General features: G+C 37.1%; 1 non-coding gene and 2 pseudogenes across 1 annotated transcript; 1 reads left to right on the plus strand and 2 right to left on the minus strand.

Annotated features, from left to right (window-relative positions):
* Positions 1 to 8,680: 8,680 nt before the first annotated feature.
* On the minus strand, positions 8,681 to 9,125 carry LOC102468170 (ubiquitin-conjugating enzyme E2 L3 pseudogene; annotated as a pseudogene).
* Positions 9,126 to 12,495: 3,370 nt separating this feature from the next.
* The window catches only part of LOC102468594 (luc7-like protein 3), a 58,378-nt pseudogene continuing 44,859 nt past the window's right edge, over positions 12,496 to 26,014 (minus strand).
* On the plus strand, positions 20,547 to 20,676 carry LOC114008082 (small nucleolar RNA SNORA44). The gene has a single exon (XR_003549644.1). It is a non-coding gene; the product is annotated as a small nucleolar RNA SNORA44 (small nucleolar RNA).

Raw genomic sequence — 26,014 nt, forward strand, 5'->3', positions numbered from 1 at the left:
AACTTATCTGTTGATTATTATGTAAGGCAATCAGTAAGGTAACAGCTTTGGACCAATATGCAGTGAATGCACGCTGGGAAAGTTAATTTTGTATGGGACCAGCAGATGGTGTAATGGTTAAGTCGCTGGACTACCATGTTGTCAACCATGGTTCAAGTTCAGGACCCAGCGACAAACCCACCAGGTGCATTTGTGTGTGTGCCCAAGATCCTGAGAGGAGAATGAGTGGAGGAAAAGGGATTGCGGTGTGGCCATTCCTCCTAGGGGATTATTTCTTGCTTTCTGTATCTCTATCACTCTGGTGAGTGCATGTACCCTATAACCAAAAAATCTCTCTAAAAAAATTAATTTTACCTTAATTAAATGTAAAAAATATATTAAAAAAGAAAAAAGAAAAACAGGTTTATGGTCATTTTCCAGGGTTATTATTTGCTAGGAAAAAAAATGCCCAGATTTTCAAAAACAATTTGCTAAGGGCTTTTGAATTGACACTGGTAACAGTGTTAATACAATTTAACATAGAACTTTTATTAGATAATGTGATCTATGCTATCACCTGACAGAGATTTCCCCCAAGACTATCTCATAGAGGGTAGTTAATTCCAAGTTTCTGAATACATATTTCAAATAGATACGTTTAACTGCTGGAAAAATCCCCACTGTAGCAGAGATGTCTATTATGAGTTTAGTATCATACCCACCAACTAAAAGTTCATTTGGACATGCAGCTTTCACTTTGTTCAAAGGAAATGGCATTTGGAATTACGGGTAGGTCTTCCTCTTATAGAACAAATACCTTCTGTCTTATCTGAAATGTATTGGGTCTTCAGAAAAGTCATGACGTATTTATCTATGTTTTTCTATGCAAAATACATCACGACTCTCCCAATGACTCTAATAGATATGAGAATCCAATCTTGCAGGAGCTAAGAAATAGTTCCTTTTATTTGTATGTATCTCCTGGGTCTCTTAGGCTTCATATCAAGAATATTAATTACTGGTATTAGGACCAGCAGTTGGTGTAATGACTATGTCGCCGGACACCCATGTAGTCGATTTCCCACTTTCTATTTCTCTGTCTCTGTCTTTCTGGAGAGTGCACGTGCCCTATAGCAAAAACCTCTCAGAAATAAAAAGAATATTAATTACTGGTATTTATGAGATGAATCTTATTGTAAAAATATGGAAAATTATTTGAATACACAGAAGAAAACTTTGAGAAAATGGAAGAGAAAACGTGAAAATTAAAGTCGTTTTCCATTTTACAGAACCCTTTCCTCCCTTCACTGTCCCTGACCCTATCTTTATGCCTCCCTGCCTCAACCTAATTCCAAGCAAGGAGAGGGGAGGACTTTTATATGGGGAGAGGGAGTCCCTTTATTAGATTTCCATGTAAAGAGAGATGAGGCAGGACTTCTTTAGCTGATAATGGGTTTAGGATACAACTTTGTATGCCTGGTGTCTTAGCCCAGATACTACCTCCAAGAGTCTCCTAATCACACAGCATGTTCGCTAGGAAAGCAGACTTGATAAAGAGCCCTGTTGGGGAAATCATAGATAAATTGGGTAAAGGACTGATTTTCCATTATGAAGGCAACAGGATGGAGACTAATGGCATTAGTCACTTGGAAAAAGGAACATGAAGGTGTTAAGCTGGTAAATGTTAACACAGGATGCAAAACCACAGTGTCATATAATTTACATTGTTCTTCTCTCAATGTGAGGAAAACCAGAACTTCTGTCTGGATTGCAGGCAAAGCCCAGGTCATTGAGAAGCTAGCTGGGCTCGAGAGTCATCCACGTGCCTTACCTGCCGCTGATATTATTCCTGCAAAAGCCTCTGTTCCTTGTGCTCAGAAGTATGCAGAAGCTCCCCAGTGTATATTTTCATTTACAGCCCCATACATAGAGGTGTGCCAGGGCTACTGCATGGAATTCTGCAACCAGCAGACTTTAGCCCTTTGCTGAAGTGAGCACTTTGGGCTCCAGAAGATCACCACGTGAAGGGAAGCTGACTATGCACCATCTCCCACAACTATGAAGAGCTAAGTGTGGTAGAGACGCATCAAGAAGAGTTGCTAATGGCCAGAGCTCAGGACTTTCTGCTAACAGTGAGTGAGGAGAAATTGTAGTGGTGTACCCAGAGATGGCTGAGTCCCCTCTTCATTTTTATTAGTAGTTTGACAAGATTTTCTTGAGTTCTCAGGCAGATCAAAATCAAGTGCTAGTCTTAGTTTCATCTTGGCGCTCTTGCCAACTAACCTAATTCAAAACATATTTATAAAAAAATAAATTGACAGCAGGGACCAGCAGTTAGCGTAATGGCTATGTCACTGGATTCCCATGTAGTCTGCTGTGGTTCGCATCCCAGACCCGGTGGCTTAAATTCATGCAGGGTGTGTGTGCATGTGTGCCCAAGATCCCAAGAGGAGAATGGAGTAGAAGGGATTGCAGCGTGACCATCCCCCTTGGGGGGTGATTTCTTGCTTTCTGTCTCTCTGTCTCTCTCTGTCTGTCTGGTGAGCACACGTGCCCTATAGCAAAAACCTCTCAAAAAATAAAAAATAAAAAAATAAATTGACAGCAGAGTGGCAAGAACAGACTAGTATTCAAATTTGGGCAGCAGCAACTCAGTTTGGGGATAATCTAGAGAAAGTCTAAGGAGAAAATAAGATATTTCATAGTATTATATTTGTTGCTCTATTAAGTGAATATTTTCCACTCTGGCCAATCTCCAAAGGGAACAGGAGAAAAAGAGATACTGTTTCCCAAAGCCAGGATTTTTAAAGAGGGATATGTAAAGAAAATTTGGAGAGGGCAAAATTTTCAGCAACGAGAAAAGTAGGCATGCCTACATGGACACAACTTTCAGGAACGAATTGACATATAGCTCAAAATTGACCTCAGAGATGGTAGTGGTGAATCATGTATGTCCACGACCTTTCCTCAGGCCAGTTCTTTTCTTACAGTCTCTTCTGAAGAGATTTCCCAGATTCTTTTGTTTGGGCCCTAGAGTCTGAAGGGGGTTTTGAACAACTAAAAATGCCTATAGATTCTCCTCCAGCTTTTCAGTTATCATATTTAGAAAAATACGACCTAATTTCTCTTATATGACTGTTTATAACATGTATCTGATAATATTTACTGATGGGTCATGTACTTGGGATAAAAGTAGCCAGTTCAAGACTTCCTGTGTCATGGTAACTTATAAATCCTTAAGTGCTCATGTTTTTTTTGAAATTGAATCTGTACAAGCACAGGAGTTAATAACAATTACCAGAGCTGAATTTTTTTAAATTATAGATTTAATATGAATATATAGTAAGATGAAATATATATCTGGTTTGTCTTACAACAGAGAAATTTGTTTTTTTTTTTTTAAAAAAAGGTTTTCTACTTAAAATGAGAACTGAAACACCTCATGAAAAATTGATAGCTGCTTTATCAGAGGCTCTGCAACCTGCCTGCTCAGATACCAGTAATTCATTGTAGAGCTCACACAGAGCAGGAGGAGGCTTCCAAAGGCTATAATTTTGCTAACAGAGCTTGAAAAGCTGATACTAAAACATAGTCAAAGGTAGAAGGTCCACATTTGAAACAGCGAAAAATATTTGTTCATTTGCAAACACATGCTCACAACAGGAAATAGACAGTAGATTATAAGAGGGGTCCAAGATTCCCTCTCTCTTAGTCAAGGAGGAATAAAAGAAAAAATAAACAGTTATAATAGTAGGTATGCTAATATCTTTGATTGAGCCAATATTCAGTGTATTCTGGATGGGAAAAATTCATTTTGTATGTTGTAATGATATACAGTGAATGACTATAAAATAAATTAAAAAAATAAAAAAAGAACTAAAAAAGGAGGGGGTACAAGACATTTGTCATGACTGTAGAAATTACCTAAGAAATCAATCCTATGCTACAGTTGCTATTTATATCATTAGTTTTGTGTCATCAATGAAACTATCTGAATAAAAAAAAAATAAGACATTAGACTCTCATTTTGCTGACAAAAAAATACAAATTTTCAAAACATATTAAAGATCCCTGCTGTTTGTTGGCAGGTCTTCACAGGCCACTGTCTACATTAACCAAAAGTTCTTCCTGACCAACTTTAACAACAATCTGGTGACATTTTTATTTCATAGAATGAATGCTTGTCAGTGGGAACAGTAGATGGGGGAATAGTTATATTGCTAGACTCCCACATAATTGACCATGGTTCAAGTTCCAGACTCGATGGCTCAAATCTCACATCGTGTGCCTGTGCGTGCATGCCCAAAATCCCAAGAGGAGAATGAAAGAGAAGGGACTGTAGCATGCCCATCCCCCTGGTGGTGAGGAGGGGGGTGATTTCTCACTTTCCGTCGCTCTTTCTCTCTGGCAAATGAATGGGTGCTATAGCAAAATTCTCTGTGAAATAAATAAATAAATAAATAAGTAGTATTGTCTAGTTATGATGTATATATGGTGTCTGGATGGCCTGAAGTCTTTTCCTCTGCAAAAACTGAGTCTCAGGGTAAAGATTTTGTTAAATACATTTCATTTCACTTCAGCCCATTGAATAATTGGAATCAGAAATCAGGAAGAGTCCTTTCATTGTCACTGTCTTACAGAAATTATGCAAATATTTAGAGTTTACTTCCTGTTTCCACCAAAAAAGCACTAACCAACAATTCAGATTTCAGCAATGTCACCACCTTTTATACTTTTAGGGCAATATTTCTTTTTCCCCATGACCTTGCAATTAAATACTCAAATATATATGTTTGCAAGTATGTATATACATTAATGTTTATGTATTTGTGTTTATATGTTAAATAAAGTTAAAATATATAGTGAAGAATGTAAAACCCCTCAAATTAAGCTTTAACTCCCATGAAAGCAGAAAACAATATAGTTAGGAATGTTTAAAACAAGTAGATTTTTAATGGACATTTGATGAATGAGTGCTCGTGAATGAGTAGTTTTTGAAGTGTAGTTTCCTCTTCTTAGCACCAAATTTACTTACTTCACAATGAGAATACAATAATAGCTACAACTCAATTTAAAATTGACAAATGTGTTCTTAGGAAGACATTTTGAAGAAAAGTACATTAAGCTGTCAATTCAAAATGAAGTATAAGAGCTGTCTTATAATTTTTTAGAGATGATAATGAATATACTGGCTTAATTTTAAATATATTTATTTTTTAAAAAAATGATTATTGATTGACTTTATTCCATTTGTTATTATCTTTTAATTTGACCAGAGAGAGAGAGAGAGAGACAGAGAGAGAAAGGCAAATGGAAAAAGCAAGTTGTCAGATTCGGGATTTGAACTATGGTCGGCCATGGGGGAATCCAGTGCCTTTAACCACTGCACCACCTGCCAGTCACTTAAATATAATGACTTTAAATGAAGAAGTTCTTTTTTAAAATGGTTATTGTGTATATTACAAGGGACACATAATCAGATCAGGGATTACTTCCAGCTCATGGCATATTTTCTATTACTTGCAGACATTTATGGGTTAGTTTATGCTTACTGAGCCATAAATTATTTCATGATTTAACTCGTGTGTGTGTGTGTGTGTGTGTGTGTGTGTGTGTTCCACTTTGGTTTCTATACTATTTTTCTGTGCCATTATTTTTGTGCATGTTAATCCTTGATTTCTTCCTTCTTGATTTTTGTGTTCGAGATTACACAGTCTTAGTCCCTTAAATAAGCATCTGAAATAGAAAATTTTTAAAAAAAATTTAAAGAGTCCCAGCAATGCTTTCTAGCTTTTTTTCCCTCAGACTGATGAAGACAGAAACTGGCTTTTTAAACTCGTGTTTTATCGTGAAGGCAAAGAATCTCTCTGTCAAGAGAGGTGGAGGATGCTAAAGAAGCTTTCATCTTTTTAAGTTCTGGGCCATTTTTTCTGATGAGGAATCAGCCTCTATTGTTGAAAAAGGGAAGAAATAAGAGCTTTTTGAAATCTTGGGCGTGAGAATTGAGACAGAAGTTCCCACGAAAGAGGATAGAAAAACAGAAGAGAAGGAATAAATCTGTATGCCCATATAACAGCCAGGCAGAGCTCAGCCAGGTTAGGGTTCCGGGCTAGTCTGAGGACTGGAAATTGTTGGACCTGTGGAAAGATTAAAGGTTCAATTAAGCAGACTTGTGGGGACTAGAAGTGGCCACTGCCCTGGTCCTTTCAGCTCAGTGTAGGAGTGTAGGCGAGCATCAGCCTTTGTACCCTCGCCAGTAAATCTGTCACTTGAATTCACCCCAATAGTTCATAAAACCCACATTAAAGGAAGCCCTTCCAAGCCCTGTAGACTTCATCTTCTATACTGCCGTCTGTAGGAGTAGGGAGAAAAAAAGATAAATGGGGAGGGAAAATATTAACAAATAGTTTATGAAATTCTTAGACCTAAGGAAAATAGCTTCCCATTTGAAGTGCCTATCTAGTGTCCAGCTGCCGAAAAATTTAAGGAAAAAAGAAAGGAAGGAAATAAAAAAGAAAGGACACCAGCTAAGACATGGCATCATAGGATCCCAAAGCATTTGAAACAACGGAAATATCCTAACCTACTTCTGAAAAATTGGCAATAAAACAAAATTAACAACAACAAACGCAGATCACCTTAAGAGAAATCACAATGGTATCAACCTCAACAGCTGAAATAGAATAGCACTTTACAAATACTAAATTGTGTAACTTTCAGGTCAGGAAAATGGATAAAGGAGAGCTTTCTGGGTTCTTTGGTGTTCTATATTTTAAACTAGAACATCAAATATCAAGTTTTTGTTTTTGTCTTTTTGTTTTTGCTACAGGGCACATGCATTCACTGGAGAGAGATAAGTGAAAGAGAAAATGAGAAATCACCCCCACGGGGTTGGCCACACCACAATCCCTTCTCTATATTCTCCTCCTGGGATTTTGCATATGCACACAGATGCACTCAATGTGAATTTCAAGCTACCACATCCAGGACTCAAACCATGGTCCCCCATGTGGGAGTCTAGCACCTTAACCACTATGTCACCTGTAGGCCTCCAAATATCACATTTTTTAACAGTGGCCCTGCTGGTCAAGTCCCAGTAGGTAAAATAGAAATACCTACCTAGAAACTAAATTGGACAATAGAGTACACTTTGGTTTTGATTGCATTTTGTTATTGCACACTGCCTAATCAGTGGCTGAATAAGTCTGCAGTTCACTTTCTTCATTTTGTTGTCATCTGCCATTTGTCATCTGGTTTGCTTTGCAAATAATCTTACTCCTGTTTTATTTTGTTTTGTTTTGTTTTGCCATAGGGTGCTTGCACTTGTGTGAGAGAGAAACAGAGAAAGTGAGGAATCATCCTTAAAGGGGGATGGCTACACTGCGGTCCTTTCCTTCATTCTTCTCTGAGGACCCTGCACAGGCACTGGTGTGTTCAATTTTTTTAAATTGGAGTTTTACTTAGAAGATCGCCTACATCCCTTTTACAACTTCCCATAACTCATGTTTTTGCTTTAAATTTAAGGGACGGGCCAGCCAGTGACATGATGATTAAGGCAGCTGGATCCCACATGGTCAATTGTGAGGTTCAAGTCCTAGATTCCAGAGCTTGAGAGACAGCATAGGCTTGTGTGTCTGTGTGTCCCAAGTCCTGAAAGTAGAATGGAGAAGAAGGGATTGCAGCATGGCCACCCAACCATGAGGGGTGCTTTCTTACCACTCTGACTCTGGCAAGAGCATGTGCCATATAGCAAATTAAAAAATAAAAATTAAATAAGACACACACACACATAAATTTTAGAGAAAACTGAATATCATCCCCAAAACAAAAGAATTATACAAAGAAGTCTACAGGGAAAGTTAATACTATAAGACAATTGTTGTACCCTTGAGATATCAATGAGTATGGGATTTTGAGTTTAACTTTTATATTATTCTTCCTTTTTTTCCCTTCCTCTTTCTTTCTCTCCTCTTTTCATCTCTCTCCTTCCCTCCCTTTTAACTTTTTTCTTTAACTTAATTCATCATCTTCCTTTGTTAAATTTAATGAAAATATTAAGTGATCCAAATTCACATTATCAATAGATCAGACACAGAATAAAATAGAAAAAAAAATAGCATGTTATTACAATGAGAAAACTTGAGTACCAGATACTAACTTAAGGCTTAACAAATATAGCATCTGAATTTTTATCTCATATGATAATATCTTCACTGAGATATTTACCTCATTTTGTAATTTTAAAGGTCAAATGAAATATGTCTGAAACACCTTAAAAATATATCGCAGTGCAAAAATATGAGTCATTGTTTTATCTGCTATTCTAAATAACTGTAGAAGGAAAAATTGAGAAAATATTGCACAAATTGAATCTGATTTTTTTTTTTTCTATTAAATCTTACGGGCTAAATGTTACTTGAAGATTCTGGGTAAGTTTGGACAAGAAAAGAAACACCATTCTTTTGCAGCAGTGATTTTTAAAACAAAGAAAGCAGACCTAGAACATTTTAATTTTTTAATCCTTTCTTTACAGGTTATCTAGACCACTTCTGATGGAGAAAACCATAGAAAGTTAGTAACTGCCACAGCCAGTGCCAGGCAGGGCCCATGTCCACTTCCCATGGAGTCGAGGTTGGTGGGGTGTCTGAATGCTCCGCTCAGGGTGTCTGCTCACACTTGCTGGAATCAGTTGTAGCAGATTTTAGTGCACAGGTCTCTTTTCCTGATATTTCTTTGTAAACTCTTCCATGTTGTTAGCGGATTTTTTACGGTCTTTAGAGTATTTTCAGCTAGGTTAGCCCAGAGGGGGCACTCAGACTGGGGGTCATTCACCAGTGCTATGAGGGATTGGATTACTTTGTCAGTTTTGATAGCTGGTTTCCAGTTTTCAAAACTAATTACTGGCAGACAGACCTGCCCGTTTCCATCATGTTCAGGTGATAGATCTTTGTTTTAAATGTGATCTTTGATGGTTTGAATGGGTACTCTGTGGGAAAGTTGATTTTGATTCTGAAGGGCCCCTTGTCGTATGGAGGGTTGTCAGGCACAATAAGCCCTTGCCCGGTCAATACATTAGTATCATCAACCTGGATGTTATGAAAGATTTCCACTCCACATTTGTGGATTTTGTCAAGCTCCGTCATCAGCCTCCTCTGAAATTCTTAATACATGAGACTACGTGCTGTAGTAAGCCCAAACTTGGGCACTAAATAACCTCTAAATATGGATGTATTATTTACTGTAAAGTGGAGAATTCCAGCAAGTGAGAAAAAGGGAAGAATGATAAGTTTAAGCATTTCACGAATGCTACGTGGCTAATAAATGACTGGAAATTTGAACCCATGATTTTTCTCTGTGCCTTTTTCCATCAATGTGTGCTCTTTGCTCTCCCGTATCATGATGACTTGGTAGAGAAAGTAAAGTTCAACATTTTCAGTCATTCTTCTTCAAGAACATTTTTTCTTATTTCCTAACTGGAAAGTGGTCATAGTGAACCAACTGAACTATTATTCCTGGGATCCCTTTTCTTTCACAAGGAACTAACATGTCATAGAAAGAAGAGAAATGTTGACACTTCATTTCCAATATTAACACTTTTGGTATAATGTGCATAGTGCCAATGCTTACAGAAGAAAATTCTGGAAATTTGAAAGTACCCATGCACCATTTCTGAGTTCATTCATTTCAGTTGAGAGTTCTTTTTTAATTTAAATTTATCTATTTACATTCATTTACTATACATGATAGCATACAAAATGAGATTTTCCATCCAGAATACACTGTATATTGACTCAGTCAAGCAAATCAACATATGTGTTATTGTCAATAAATAATTTTCCACTTCTTGTTTCCTATATATTTTGCTTTTATTTTCCCATCCTTGATTCCCTATCTCTCACCCTCTTCTATATCCTACCCTCCTCTTACACTGTCTCTGGTATTTACAGTTGCTTTCTATGCCTTTTTCTCCCCACATTTAATTGATTTACTAAAGATCTTAATTAATCTAAATATTTTCAGTAGCTAGCACAACTGATATATACATATCCATGAATATAAGTCTGACTTTAGGAATAAAACCTCAGTGAGTAGAATGAACATGCTATAAAGTAGATCACAGAAGCAATCAAGCATAAATAAGCATGTCCTTCAAAATATTCTTATTGGCAAGTCAGTCGAAGTAAGGAACTTGAGCAATACGTGTGAAGCATTTGGTGTCTATGAGCTGGATTGTGGATTGTCCCTATAGAAAAACAAATGGCAGCTGCTGAAATGTCAAGTTGTTTTGATTTTATAATAAACAAGGAGAGAGAATCATGATTAAAGCAGTGGATGACCAAGAGTTTGACAAGGTAAAAGTGGGCCACCTTGGTCTAATGCTACCCTGTTTGGTGGCTGTAAGAAGAGGTCTACAGACAAGGGAGGCAGCTTCTACGAAACCCAGATCAGTGACTGCTGCATTTCTGAGCACTGTCCTAGACTCAGGAATTTTTCAACTTCTTGCTCCAGGATAAGCACTGAGAATATTTGTCCAAACATGACCAAATGGGTCAGGAGTCTAGTACCTAAACAGAAATGGCATGAATTCAGAATTTTTTTTGTGGCTGTTTTTATGATTCTTTGGTAAATAAATTCTAGCAATGTTCAGCTTTGTTCCTTAAAATAAAAAGTTCATCGATTCATTTCATTGTTTTTCATGAATATAAGTATTACAGAATGTAATATGCGTACATTTTTATAAAATTCTTTACTGTAAGGAACATCATATTTCTAAGGAAATTAAATGACTCAAGTTATTTTTTTGTTTGTTTTATAGATTAAAAATTAAATTTCAGTATTTTTTTAGAGATTTTTTTTTCAGGGCATGTGTGCTCACCAAAGAGACAGAGATAGGAAGTGAGAAATCTCACACACACACCCCCAATCTGGGGGGCAGGGAATGGCCAGGCTATAATCCCTTCTCCTCCACTCTCCTCTTGGGATTTTGGGCATGCACATACATGCTCCCGGTGTAAGTCTCAAACCACCAAGTCCAGGACTGGAACAACAGTCAGCCATGTGGGAGTCCAGCACCTTAACCACTATGCCACTTGTTGCCTCCCAAATTTTAGGAATTTTAAGAATTTTCTTTCTGACCCTTGAAACCTGGAAACCTTCACGTAATATGCATGACTTCAAACACGTAAAGTCATCTCTGCGACAACCTATTCTATATGAACTTTGACTAGCTGTATGCAGGCTCAGCCTGAAAATCCTTCTCTTCAGGCCTTGTACCTGTCTCCCTTACTCCCAGGAATCTCAGTTCACATCGGTCCTGGATTTGGATCTGTTTCCCTGTGATGCACTATGTCTACCAGCATCACTGTTCTGCTCATCCTGGGTTTATGAAGGTCTAATCTATTGACACGATTGCAGTGTTCCTCCCAACTGGAAGCTATATTTTATGGTAAAGCAGGTGATACTATGGAGTCATGGCCTGGTGGTCCATTGTTATTCTCATTTAACCCAACTCCCGGACACATCTGATATAATAGAAGATGAAGTACTTGTTGAAGGTTTAGCTAACGGGACAGCTTAGTACAGCACCCTGCAGACTGGGATGGGATCTTCCAGGATTCTGAATATACGATGAAACGACAGCTGATATATGGCACTCCATTTCCATGTCTGGCACACATGGCTTTTGGAATCAAGGAAGGCCATTGGCCCTTTTCACCACTGCTTATAGTTTCCTATTATTCTATGTATTCTTTCTATGACCACAATTTAGGCATAATGGATTTTGAGGTACAAGTTTTCAGATTAAAGCTTCTTCTTCAATGGAATGTCATAAATGACTTACTGAACATGGAATATGACTACTAACTGATCATAATGAGGTTCTTAATGCAATAATCCAGCAGGCATAAAGAAATACTGTTACATTGGTAAAAAACTACTGACCTTGATTTTCATTAGAAACCAGGAATTACTGACAGACAGCAGGACAGTAGAAAAACATGTCTAGACCCAGAAGATTAAGTGTAAATGCTATTTAAAGCATTCACAACTTGACCAAGGTAAAGCAAATAAGCACTCCAAATCCTTGGTGCTTAAAGTGAGTAATGGAGGCCAATCAGGACGTTCGCTGATGGTCCAGGCAAATGAAAATGGGAGGCAGAGAACAGAGAGGATCATTCTCACAAACAAATGCAACAATGAAGATTTATTCCCATAATTCTCTTACTTTTAGTCTTTTCAGAGACCTAAGTAGCCCTTTCACTGTATGGGAACTCTAAAATAAAGTAGACTTAATAAGGGTGTGTGTGTATCCAAGTTGTAAGAGCGTAGTTGATATGGGACCTTTCTTGAGCATTATTAAAGATGATCTTGCCCTCTCAGTTTTCTTCTATCAGATAGTGTAGCTGTGGCCAGCACTGTAGGCCAGTGACACACTGACCTTGCTTCCTACTCTGGACTTTGCTGGTAATGTTGCAGTGGAGTCACTGAGAATAGCCCTTTACTTTCCTAAATGGGTTACATGTATGCTCCATGGAGACAGCCTTTGACCAATGGAAGGTAATTCTCTCTTTTATTCCTCCGAGGGTCAGTCCTGACAGGCATCTCATATGACTCTTCAGGAGTTCCTCTGAGAATGAAAAAGCAGGTATTGAACAAATGTTCTACGCGTCTTTGTATCTCCTCTCCCTTTTGTTCTGCATCATACCTTTGTTTTAGAGAGATTTTTTTCTACCAGGCGAGTGACCACATCAGAGAGACAGGGAGAGACAGAGAGACAAAAAAGCAAGAAATCATTCCCCAGGGGGATGACTGAACTGCAATCCCTTCTCCTCCATTTTTCTTTCTGGTTTTTGGGAAAACATGCACATATGCCTAATGTGAGTTTTAAGTCACCAGGTCCAGGATTCAAACCACAGTTGAGTACATGGGAGTCCAGTGACATAACCATTATGCCATCTGCTAGTCCCATGCATCACACCTTTTCCATTCCAGGTCTCTGAGTCACCTTATGCCATGACTCCATGCCTTTTCCGGATTCTGCTGTTTACAGAATGCAGACTTCACACAACTTACGCCATACTCAATGTGAATTTTTTTTTCTCTCATCTTGACAAAGTGGTTGTATTTTAGGCCATGAAAAATGCTGCTGCACTGCTCATTGTCTAGGTCTATTGACCTCCTGGGTTGGTGGTTACACTGCTCAAAGTAGCTGCTTTCTTCACACATGAATCCTGCAATAAGCACGCTCACCATAATTCTTAAGATATTTACTTATTTATTTATTTAAAGTTATTATTTATGTGTTTATTTATTTGAATGCCAGAGGGAGCCCATGTGCACATGTGCATGGGGGAGAGAGATGAGAGAGAGAGATAGAAAGAGAGAGAAAGAGAGAAAGAACACTCCCTAGCCTCCCACAACAGGGCCAGTTACACCACAACCTCTTTCTCCAGTTCTGCATCCCATCAGAACCTGGCAAACTCACACATAGTCTGCTTGTCTTTCAAGCCATCAGCACAGATACTTGAAACCCAGTATGCCACCTGATCTGGTTTCTGTGCACAAACTCACCCACGCACCATAGGGAGGCCCGAGGTATTTGTTGATCAGTCTCTGGTGTTCAGATCCTTTTTCTCAACTTTCAGGCCAGTGTCCTTCATGGTCGTAGGATACAATTTCAGCATCTGTAGCATATGTTAGGATAATTCATTTTCTCTAAGGTCTGGTCATTTCTTCTCCTTCAATTCTTACCAGCAGTGAAGGACAACTTAGCACCATTGCTTTGAGCATAACCTTTAAAAATTTAAGAAGTCAGATCTCTCTCAGGGTAACAGATGTCAAATTTTCCAAGACTTTAAGATTTGGCTACTCCTTTTCTTTCTCAAAGAGCTTAAATGGAGAAAGTAAAACAATTCATTTCTCATTCTCATTCTCTGGCTCCATAAAGTTATTTTGGAAAAAAAAAAATTTACTTTTGGTGAGGTGAGAAGAATCTTAGTTGGAAACTCTTGGCATAATGTTGATTTTTATATTTATTTTTTACTATGTTTCTATGTTGATCAGTCGTGAGCCTTAATTTACTTCCCTTTAATGTGGGATAATAATATCTGAAGCACAGGACTGATGCGTGAACAAACCTCAATAATATTTGTGATAACCATTTGCTGATAATTTTTAGAATTTGAGTTGTTTCCACTATTATAGTGATTCACATTGACATAGTGATTTTTATACCAAAACATTTGGCAGGGGGCAAAGTAATGCTAGTGATTAAATAAAAATACATTTGACTATAAGGTAATTACAGAGTCCCTCTCTTATTTACATAAAATAACTTGTTATGTGCATTCTTATTTCACAGAAGAAGGACCAAACTACATTAATGGAGTAGAATGAGGAGCTAATGAAGATGTAAAGGGTGACTTTCCTATGTCTTGTGAAGGTCATAGAGAAATTAATAGCATTATATTATGTAGCCATAGCATATAGTTTATTTTCTTTCTTTTTTTCAGAGATAGATTTTTCCCAGAGGGACAGAAAGCAAGAAACCACCCCTTATAGGGGATGGTCATAATGCAATCCTTTTTCCACCATTTTCCTCTCAGGATTTTGGGTACACACACACATATGCTGTTTTAAGTTGCTGTGTCCGGGACTCAAACCATAGTGGACTACATGGGAGTCCAGCAATGTAACCATTACACCATCTGCTGGTCTCAGCATATAATTCTATATTGCTAAAATAAAAATATATGTGTAGAAAAGTGAAAAAGAAAACATGTTTTCCCTGTTTTCCATGTTTAGCTTTACTTATCTGTAAAATGAGAAGGAAAACACAAATTTTAGAAAGACTGTTGATTCCACTTAAATAGTAGCTCAAACTCTGAAATGTAATAAATGCTTAAAGAATGTTTACTAAGGTAATTTCTAGTGAGATGCTCCAAAGACTATGAACTGTTAAGAAAATATGCCCTTTTGAGCATGCACGACTGTCCAAAATTTATTTTAAATCATGACTGCTTAAAAGTGTTATTTGTATGTTACGCTAGTCTGCAAATTGTTTCATGAATGGTTTATTAAATTCTGAAAGTTCAAGTACAAATAACATTTGAAGACTATAAGTGATACACTTATGTTAACCAGAGAAAAACAAATTTTTTTACTGACTAGAAATAGTTCACTCTAGTGTGCATCTATTAATATATTTGTTATTAAAATAACACTTTGCCTAAAATGAAGGACTAACTAGTGTGCTAAATGTTTGCAATCTTTTATGAAGTTGTAGTTTATAACTAGTTTATACGTGAGTTATTGTTATAAATATCACCTGTATTTTTGGTATATACCACTTTATGCTTCAAAGCTTTTGTCTGTGAATGCAACTGACATTTATTTACTTATCTATTTATTTGTTTCCTGAATGGATTGAATAAAGCTCCTGTTGGAATAAAAAGAAAGAAAGAAAATGCCCTTAATTCATTGTCCAAGATCAAAAGAATTTAAAATGGGATAATTAAGTAATTAGAGCATTTGAAAAAAATTTAAGCAGTGCAATTTTTTTTCACTTCTAGATTTATTTCTGATACACGACATTTTCATCACATTTGCTCAATAAATATTATATAGGAACAATATCAGCAAAAGGTATTCATCTCATTTCATTACTACCCACTGCTGACAAGCCTCACTACTTGAATATGGACTTTCATTCTCATTTCATTTAATAGTTTAAGAGCAATCTAGGTTTTTATGGATGAGAAATGAAGTGGACTATGCCTTTGAACTCTACGAAAGTGTCTAGAATTTCATATGATTTGAAGATTGCAGGCAGCAAAGCTTGAAAGGCAACTTTCTGCACCAATTAGGAAAGACAAGAATAAATCATGTTTTTTTATCATCTGCATAATTAAATTTGGTTCTAATTTACCATGTTCAAACCACTGTAGAGAAAAAAAGAGACAGATTATTTTTAAAGCATGTAGCACCATTATTTGAATGTCATCATTCTACATAGTCCAAGAGGATTATGATTTATCTTTTCTCGTTGACTTTTAAAAAAGCAAAGGCTTTCTATAACCTCACAGAAAATGCAAATTGCATAAGTGCAATAGTAGTCTGAAGAGACCAATTTTTTTTCTAAAAGTTTACATGTTGCATCTGTGTTGTTTGCAAATAAAAGAGTCAAAAATAATTTCCTAAAAGCAAGTTGCATTGTTTCAAACAGTAATGCCTTTACTTCTTTCTGTTATTATTTAAAGATTTTTAAAGATTTTTAAAGACATTTTTTTTAAAGATTTTTACTTTGACATTTGATCCAATATACAAATAAAGACTCCAAAATAACACAAATAACTCCTACAGACCCTTCATCCAGATTCACAAATGATCATTAGTTTTTTACATTTCCCTTTTGTTATCTTGCACACACACACACAGAATTAACATTATTATTTTTCATGAACTACCTTAGAATGCATTGGCTTGATTAAGAGTTTAGTATCAGAATTTGCTCTTTGGTTAGCATTGCTCCTCTGATTGGGACGTCAACTATGTTACTAGTTGCTTCTCTTACTCTGTTTAGTGCTGGCATAGGGCAATTTACAATGAACAGAGTTGTTGGGTCACTTTTCTCGAGGTGGGGAAATTTAAGGTCAAGACACTGGTATCTGCTGACAAGGGTCTTCTTGATGCATCATTGCACTGTGCACAGTGGAAGGGCACAGAGCGAAGGGAGCCAATCTTACTTTTTTATACCGGCACTAATCCCACCCATGCAGGCAGAGCTCTTATGGCTCTGTCACCCAATTGGATTTTTTTTTTCCCCCTAAGAGAGGTTTTTGCTGTAGGGCACATGTGCTCACCAGAGAGACACAAAGTAAGAAATCACCCCCCAGGGCGGATGGCGATGCTAGCAATCCCATCTCTTCCATTCTCCTCTCAGGATCTTGGGCCCATACGTATACACGCCTGGTGTGAATTTTAAGCCCCTTGGTCTGGAACTGCAGTGGGCTATGTGGGAGTCCAGCGACATAGCATTACACCATCTGCTGGGGATGGCAATTGAATTTTTATGAGTTTTGGAGGGAGCTCACATTCAAACCAAAGCATTACCTAAAATGAAAACGACCTCTAGTTCGTAAACTGTGTGAATACGTTGTTGGGCATCTTATGGGAGGCTTCCCTGAATGTTGTGACTTTTGAATTTTGCTTTGCAACATTCCTGCAAGGCCTGCTTTTAAAGTTTTTGTGGGAGACATTGGACCTGTGGGCTTAAGAGTTTCAAGCCAGTTAAGCTCGTGCATATTCCTGAGGTAGATGGCAGATTCGAGAGGTTGCCTGCAGCAAGAGTTCCTGGAGGGCAATGCCTGCCACCCTCTTTCTGGCAAGTCATGGCTCTCTCCCTGTTGCTCTGATTACAGCGGGTGCCATGTGACCTATTCGGGTCTTGTCAGTCTGCACATCTAATTGAGTTTAGAAGACTTTCAGGTGGGGTTGCGGTTTTCCATCTCATGCTTCTCAATACTTAAATATTCTGGTTTGTATCTCCTAAAAATAAGGATATTTATTTCCTTGACTAGCTCCAATACACTTTCATCAGAAAATTTTGAATGAATACTGTATTTTAATCTAATTTATAGCCTATAATTCAGTTTTTTGTATTGACTCAATAATGTCCGCTGTATATGTTTTTCAGTGTTACATGTGGTCATCATCTTTATTCTTCTTTATTTTTCCCGTAACAGTAATTTGGCCTTTCTATGTCTTTCATGATACATCAATGTTTCAGAAGGTTATAGGTTAGTTATGTTATAGAATGTGTCTCAAATTGGGATTGTTTGACTCTTCCTCAGGGTTGGATTTGCTATATATTCTCAGAATTATATGAAAGTGATGTATCCTTCTCAGGGTATGACAACAGGAAACATAAGATGTTCCTCTGCTTTACAATGGTCATTATTGTTTGGATGATTTATTTATCTGTTTTTTTTTTCTTTTTTCATTTTATAGTCTCTGTTTTTCTCCTTACAACTACTGTAATAAGCAATCTGTCAGGATACACTTAAACTTGTGTGATCTACCATAGAAATACTCTGCTCCCATGAAAAATCTCAACCCTTCTAGATTGATTCCCAGTTGAGTGTCTTTGCTCAAATGTACTGTAATGGTTGTCAACTGTTCCCATTAAGCACTTACCTATCTATCTCTATCTATGTATCTTGTTAGTGTCAATGGGCATACAAATTAATATTTTATTCAAGGATTATTATTTACTACTGTCCTAATGTAGTTTAAACTAAGATTGCTCCAGGTTCAACATCTGCTAGAAGACAAAAAGAAAAAAAAATATATATATATATACAGACAGACATAGCTTAGTAAATCAGCTGCATATTGAAGGCAAATAGAAAATAGTTAAATTGCCTAAGGAAAACAACTGTCAAAACAATGTTTTATATGTAACAATGGTATCTTTCGAAAGAAAAGCAAAACTAAAGATAAATTCAGATATTCTGTCACTTCTCCCTTTTCTCCATTACAGTCCATGTTTACCATAAATATTTCTGTGCACTGCACTGTTCTACTGGTGTAGTTGTCTGTCCTCATGCCAATACACAACATCTTAATTTTTAGAGTTTTATAATAAATTTTGATTGCTGCTAGCATAGTTCTCCAACTTTTTCATTCCATCTCTGGATTCTATTTTTTGGTGGGTTAAGAAAGGTCATAAGCTGAATGTGGTTCCTGCTATGCAGAAGGTTGAGGCTGAAAGATTGTAACAGGGAGTCTCTATCTAAAAACAAACAAACACTCAAAATATCAATAAATTCTTTTTGAATTTTAAGGTGTCCTCATAAGTATATCTGTAAACATGGCAGAAACTGTGACTGCATGACTTATGAACCTAGACCTTGTAGCTTTCACTCTTGATTTTTTGCCACCCTTAGACCTTTAGGAAAGGAAGCCTGGGTTCACCTCTTAGAGGATGAGACACTACGTAGACACCAAGACCAACTGCCATCAAATGACTGATATCTGTGACAATCTCCCGGTGTCTGTTAAGTGAGTGAGCTTAGGTGAGCCAGCTAACTTCAGTCAACTTTTCCCACAAGATGGTGAACCAATACATTAATTTTTTTTTTTGCACCCGGAGATAGAGAGACAGAGAGAGGAAAAGTGAGAATTCAACCCCTCAGGGATATGGGCATGCTGCAGTCCCTTCTATTCCGTTTTCCTCTTGGGATCTTGGGCATGCATGCACATGCACCTGGTGTGATTTTCAAGTTACCAGATCTGGGGCTGAAGCCATGGTCAGTCATGAGGAAGTCTAGTGTCTTAACCACCAGGCCAACTGCTAATCCCAGTGAATATTGTTTTAATCCTCTTTGCTTTGGGCCACTTTTTTATATAACAATTGATAACTGATGCACCACAGGTGTTCTGGAACCTTCATATTTCTAAATAAATTTTAGACTTAGTTTATTGATTTCCACTACAACAAAAGAAAAATCATTAGATTTGCTTGGAATTTTTGAATCTCGATTTTAAATATTTTTAATGTTTTTAACACATATTTTTGGGCTAACAGATGAGATAATGGTTACATTGCTGGACTCCCATGTAGTCAACCATGTTTTCAGTCCTGGACCCAGCAGCTTAAAACTCATGCTGGGTGCATGTAAGTACATACCAAAAATCCTGAGAGGAGACTGGAGGAAAAAGGACTGTAGCATGGCCATCCGCCCTGGGGGGCGATTTCTCTTTTTCTGTCTCTCTGTTTCTTTGTCTCTCCAGGAGGGCACAAGTCATATAGCAAAAAAAAAAAAAAAAAAAAAAAAAAAAAAAGAAACAAAAACACAACTCTCTAAAAAGAGAAAATATTTTAACTGTTGCAAAGTTACAATCCATGTACATTTCCAAAGTTAGCTTCAGCATCCTTTTACTTTTACATTTTTAAAATTAAATATTTTAAACATTTTATTTATTTCTTCCATGAGTGAAAGGGACAGAACCAGAGAGAAAGCCAGAGAGGCACACCCCCTCCTAACCTTGGGCCGGCCCCACAGCAGGCGTGTGCACATCAGCAGGCCCAGGGAGGTCTCCAGATGCAAACCTAGATGCTTTCCACTGAGTCAGCCTCATAGAGCCTTGTGCATGAAAGCTGTATTAACATCTGGGCCTTGCCTTGATTTTTATTTCTAATTGTCAGGGGGCATATGTTCCCACCAGAGAGAGACCGAAAGGACAAAAAGAAAGCAACCCCCAAGGTGATGTGGTCCCACGACAATCTCTTCCCCCTTCCTTCATCCTGTAAGAATTTTGAGCACATAAACACATGTGCTCAACATTTTTTCAAGCCACCTGGTCTGGGATTCAAACTAGTTGGTCATATGGGATTCAGTTTCCCTTAACCACTAAGCTACAGGGCCAGTCCACTGCATTCAGTCCTGACAGCAAATTAGGATGATTGAAAACTGTACCATTTTGAGTCAACTTAATATCCATTTTTCCCAATAGTCTTATGAAATGCTCTAGTTCTGAAGGGAGATAAAAAGATATTTGTAGTTCAGCATGTTTCCAAGGGCTGTGGCTGCTGGTGGCCACCGGTTCTCCAACTGCATGCGAAAGCAACATGGAGGGACTTTGACAGTCCAGGTCACACCATACCTGCAGCTGCCACTCGCCTTTCCTATAAAATCCGTGGCGTGCCAGGGTCCCCACAGCCCAGGTTGGGCGCGCTCATGCCAGGCCTCGGGGTTTCCATTGTGCGTTGTGCAGGCGCGGTTCCCGGCAGGTGGCTGCAGAGCCATCGGGGGCCCTTTGCTCCCAGAGCGCTGGGACCAAGGCCCGTGTTCCTGGGAGCCTGCTCTGTAGAGCTGGGAGATACAGGAAGGGCAGCACAAGGAAAAACAGAATTCCTGGTGGCAACAGCTAATGTAGCTCTGAGTGGTCAATAAAAAGAGTCTGGCAAAAAAAAAAAAAAAGGATATTTGTAGTATATATATATATATATACACACACACATACATGCACACACACACACACATACACACATATGGAGGAACTTAGAACTATAAAATACAGTTCTAGATGAGTTATCAATGCTAATTCATGTTTCCATGATAAATGTTCAAAGGAGGATGATCGGGTATGTTTTTAAAGAACACAAAAGTGTTTGGAGATGGGAGTAGAACATTTGCTATTACTAATCTAAGAATTCAAAATAAAATATTCAAACTTCAAAGCTGGAGAGAGAAGGAGAAAGAGAAAGGACCTAGAAGACAACTGGAGAAGTTTAAATCTGTAGAGACACAGAGAGACCCAGGGCTATCTGTTGCCCATTCCAGTGCTGGGTGTCTTCTGCTGCCTACAATATTGCTGTTCAACACATTTAAGTACTAGGTGAGATAGCTAAGCAGACATTTTCTAGCCAACACATTTCATGGTTCTGATAAGAGAGTAAAACTCACTAATGCAACATTTTCCAACCTTTTCACTTTAGTTTAGGCTTTTTGACGAGCATACTCAGTATGGTGAAAGAATAGATGCAACTATAATCATCTTTTAAATTATTTTCACAGCTCCTTGTATGGCGCCTGCCCATAATAAGGACTCTGTACATCTTTGTTGACATATTGAATCAAATCTTATCTTAATTGTTAATGTCTAATAAGACTGAGGGTTCATGATCTTTCCAATATGAGCCTACAGGGGACTTATTAGTATTCAAATCATCAGTAGACAGCTTGAGTCAATTAAAGTATATCTTTCACAATCTGTAAAGAGATTAAAATTCACACTACTTTAGAAACTCATTAATAATTCAAAAACATGTTTGAAATTCCTTATCCTCTGACACCAACTGATGGCAAATTTCAATTTAATTACATTATGAAAATTTATATGAAGCACATACTACTCGCAAAGCTCTACGTTAGAGACAATCAAGTTAAGAAGACATAGTACTTACAATAACTGTAATTCCGTATTTGAAAAGTTAGTATTTGCTAAAAACTTAGTAAGCTTTGCCTCTATTAGTTTGTTGAAGCATCCATTCACTTATTTATTCAATTAGTCACTAAACAAACATTTAGTAAGTACCACTCGTATATTGCGCACTGTTCTATGTTCTGAGTTAAGAGAGGAAACAAAACAGACCAAGTTCTTCGGAGATATACTTTTGTGAGGAAGACACTGAATAAGCTAATAGGAAATATAAAATGTATCCACATAGTTAGCTTTAACATTAACTTAGGCTGTGGCAATCAATAATTCTAAAATCACAGTGCTTCATATTGAGGGTAGTCAGATATGATTCTATTCTAGCTATACCTCTAAATATAAATCTTTTTTTTCATTATGGGATATAAGCTAAAGAAACCACCTTAATCTGGGATAAAGCATTTCCATGGTTGACTCAAAAGTGCAAAATTCTACACAGACCTTATGATGGCTATGAAATCTTTTCTTCTAAATGGAATAGAACTACTTTTGTTCTTGTTTTATTGGTCTAGAACCACTTTTGTTGTCATTTTATTGGTCAAGCAAATCATATGGCCGCATTTTATGTAAAATGGACATCCAGGCTAGTCTATGTGTGATGTATGCTCTCTTACATGGACCTGTAGTGAATAGTTCAACAAAATAATCTCCTTTGTATATAAGTGGAAATATTAGCAGGATGAGGTAAAGATTTTATATTTAGATGGTGGTCAGGAAAGGTTTTTGGTAGCACACGAACAGAAACTTGAAAAGATTGAGTCTAGGCATTCCAATACCTAAACTAAAAGTATCCCTGGCAATTAAAACAGGATGAAATCTTGTCACTTGACATTACATGAGTGAGCCTGGGGGACATAATGTTAAGTGAAACAAGCCAAGCGCAGAAAGAGAAATGTTTTCCCTCATATGTAGAAACAGGAGAAATGCTCTAGAGTCGTACATCAATAACTAACAGGATGAGAAAATGGAGAAGGGATTGCAATGAGATCATACCCTGCTGAGTTGTGCCTTCTGCCTCTCTCTCATTCTGCCTCTGTTTCTCTCTGGCAAGTGCCCATGCTCTCTGGTAATTAAAAAAAAAGAAAAAAGAAACATTTGATATGTTTAAATAAAGAGATAGGAGAAATAGAAGAAAACTCAACTGAAACTTACAGAAATGAAAAGCACAATGTCTGAAATTTTTCAAAAATACATCGTGTGGGATTAATGACAGATTAGAAAATGCAGAAGAAAATATTAGTTAACTTGAAGATATTAGGAGTCTTCAAAATGTTCATGGAAAATACATATTATAAAAAAATTATAGTTGGATTTCAAATTTTTTGCACCAAAATAAAGTCATATTTGATCTCAATTTTTTCACAAACCTTCTGAAGTCCCCTCTTCTGTCAGTAGAAATTATCCAATCAAATATTGACTACTCATCATAATACATAAATTATTTTGGTAAAATATCTATTCAACTCTTTGGCTGATTTTTTTTTCACATTTATTTCATCCAAGAGAAAAACTTGAGTTGTGCCTTCTGCCTCTCTCTCATTCTGCCTCTGTTTCTCTCTGGCAAGTGCCCATGCTCTCTGGTAATTAAAAAAAAAGAAAAAAGAAACATTTGATATGTTTAAATAAAGAGATAGGAGAAATAGAAGAAAACTCAACTGAAACTTACAGAAATGAAAAGCACAATGTCTGAAATTTTTCAAAAATACATCGTGTGGGATTAATGACAGATTAGAAAATGCAGAAGAAAATATTAGTTAACTTGAAGATATTAGGAGTCTTCAAAATGTTCATGGAAAATACATATTATAAAAAAATTATAGTTGGATTTCAAATTTTTTGCACCAAAATAAAGTCATATTTGATCTCAATTTTTTCACAAACCTTCTGAAGTCCCCTCTTCTGTCAGTAGAAATTATCCAATCAAATATTGACTACTCATCATAATACATAAATTATTTTGGTAAAATATCTATTCAACTCTTTGGCTGATTTTTTTTTCACATTTATTTCATCCAAGAGAAAAAGAGAGAAATGGACAGACAGACAGATCTTAACAAGGCAGTCTTGTCTGGAAATGAAGCTACTGTTTTTTGTTTTGTTTTGTTTTTCTTTTTAGAGGTTTTTGGGTTTTGCTTTAGGGCACTAGTCAGAGAGACAGAGAGGTAGAAAGTGAGAAATCACCACCCCTGGGAGTTGGTCATATTGTAATTTCTTCTCTTGTATTCTCCTCTCTGTATTTTGGGCATGCACGCACACATGCTGCATGTGAGTTTTAAACTGTCCAGTCCAGGACTCGAACCACAGGGGATTATATGGAAGTCCAGTGACATAAGCAAGCATCTGTTGGCCCATGGTTTTAAGTATATTTATTTGTTCCTCCCAGGAGAGGCAGAGAGAGAGATAGGTACCTCCAACATGGTCTCCATGTCCAACCCACCCCCAGCTTCAGCCAGTTCCTGATAATGGGCACGCATGCCCCTGGGAGTACTCAGGGAGCTCTCCATCTTGAAACAAAGCCTTCCCACATGGGTCTGCTTTATAGAGTATCAGGTTTTACTGCGGTGTCACTGTCCGGCCCCAAAGCAGTGAGTTTTGAGAGCCAGTATCACTTTCAGAAAATTATTATGTCAACCAGACTAGGGTTTAGGTGGAATAGGAATAGCTCCAGGCAAGAAGATTGGAGACTAACATCATTTAATAAAAAAGTTAGCTCATTTTTATGACTAAAACTTTCTCAGTGTATTTTTTTTTTCAATTTGCAGGTCTCTGAAGTGATTACATTTGATAACCTTTATTCTGTTTTGCACTTAGTTTTGGTAGGAATATCTAATGACATGTTTATTCCTCCATAACTGGAAGTTCCTAAAGGGATTCTGAAGTGTAGCCTGGGTTTTGAAAGATCATTTCATGGGGTGGGCAGGTGGTGTGGTAGCTATGGGTACCGAAAGGTCATTTTATAATGATGAATGGTTCAATTCTTTAAGAGGATATGCTTTGCACTTATATTAAAAGAATCTCAAAAATGCATGATGCAGTAATTAATATGACTAAAAAGAGAAATTGACAATTGTATAATTACTGTTGAGGTTCCAATGATTTTTCTTCAATAATTGTTTGAAGAGAGTAAGAAAAAAAGATATTTTTAAGGGACCAACAGTTGGCATAATGGTTATGTTGCTGGACTCTCATGTAGTCGACCATGGTTCTAGTCCTGGATCTGATGGCTTAAACTTAAACCAGGTGCATGTGCGGGTGCTCAAGATCCCAAGAGGATAATGGAGGAGAAGGGATTGCAGGGTGGTCATCTCCTTCAGGAGGTGATTTCTCATTTTCTCTATCTGCCTTTCTGGTGAATGCATGTGCCCTATAGCAAAAAAAAACAAAACAAAAAACTTTACTTTTTTTTAAAACAAGCAACACATTACCTATTTGATGTTTATAGAGCACACTTATCCAGGTGGAAAAAAATACACATATTTTTAAAGTTCTTAAAGGACATTGACTAAGATGAGATATATTCTGGGATCTTCCAAAAACCGCAGTATGTTTTAAAAGTTTAAAATCATGCAAAGTATATTCTCTGTTCACCAAGAAATTAAATTAAAATCAATAACAGAAAGATATATGTGGAATATATCATGCAAATACTTGGAAACTACACACTAGTAAATAACCTACAGTTTACAGAATAAATAGAAATTAGAAACTATTATGAACTTAATAAAAATGAAATCATGCTATTTTAAAACACGAGAGGATGCAGTTTAATAGTGCATAACACATTGTAAGCAACAGAAACAAAACTTTATCTGTCTTAAACCAATTGAGAAATATATTGTATAGGAGGATGTTCTCTACCTATGGACAGTGAGAAGATGATGGTTACCAGCCCTGCATTACCTCAGGGAAAAACAAGAACTACTCTACCATTCTTAAGGAAGCCAGATACCCGAGGACAACTAACACTGCAGATCCCCACAACACCATTCCTGGTAATTACAAGATGACTGCTGTGCCGCATCAGCTGATAATC

This window comes from Tupaia chinensis, unplaced genomic scaffold (genome assembly GCF_000334495.1).
Source record: "Tupaia chinensis unplaced genomic scaffold, TupChi_1.0 Scaffold000281_1, whole genome shotgun sequence".
In the NCBI taxonomy this organism is placed as follows: domain Eukaryota; kingdom Metazoa; phylum Chordata; class Mammalia; order Scandentia; family Tupaiidae; genus Tupaia; species Tupaia belangeri.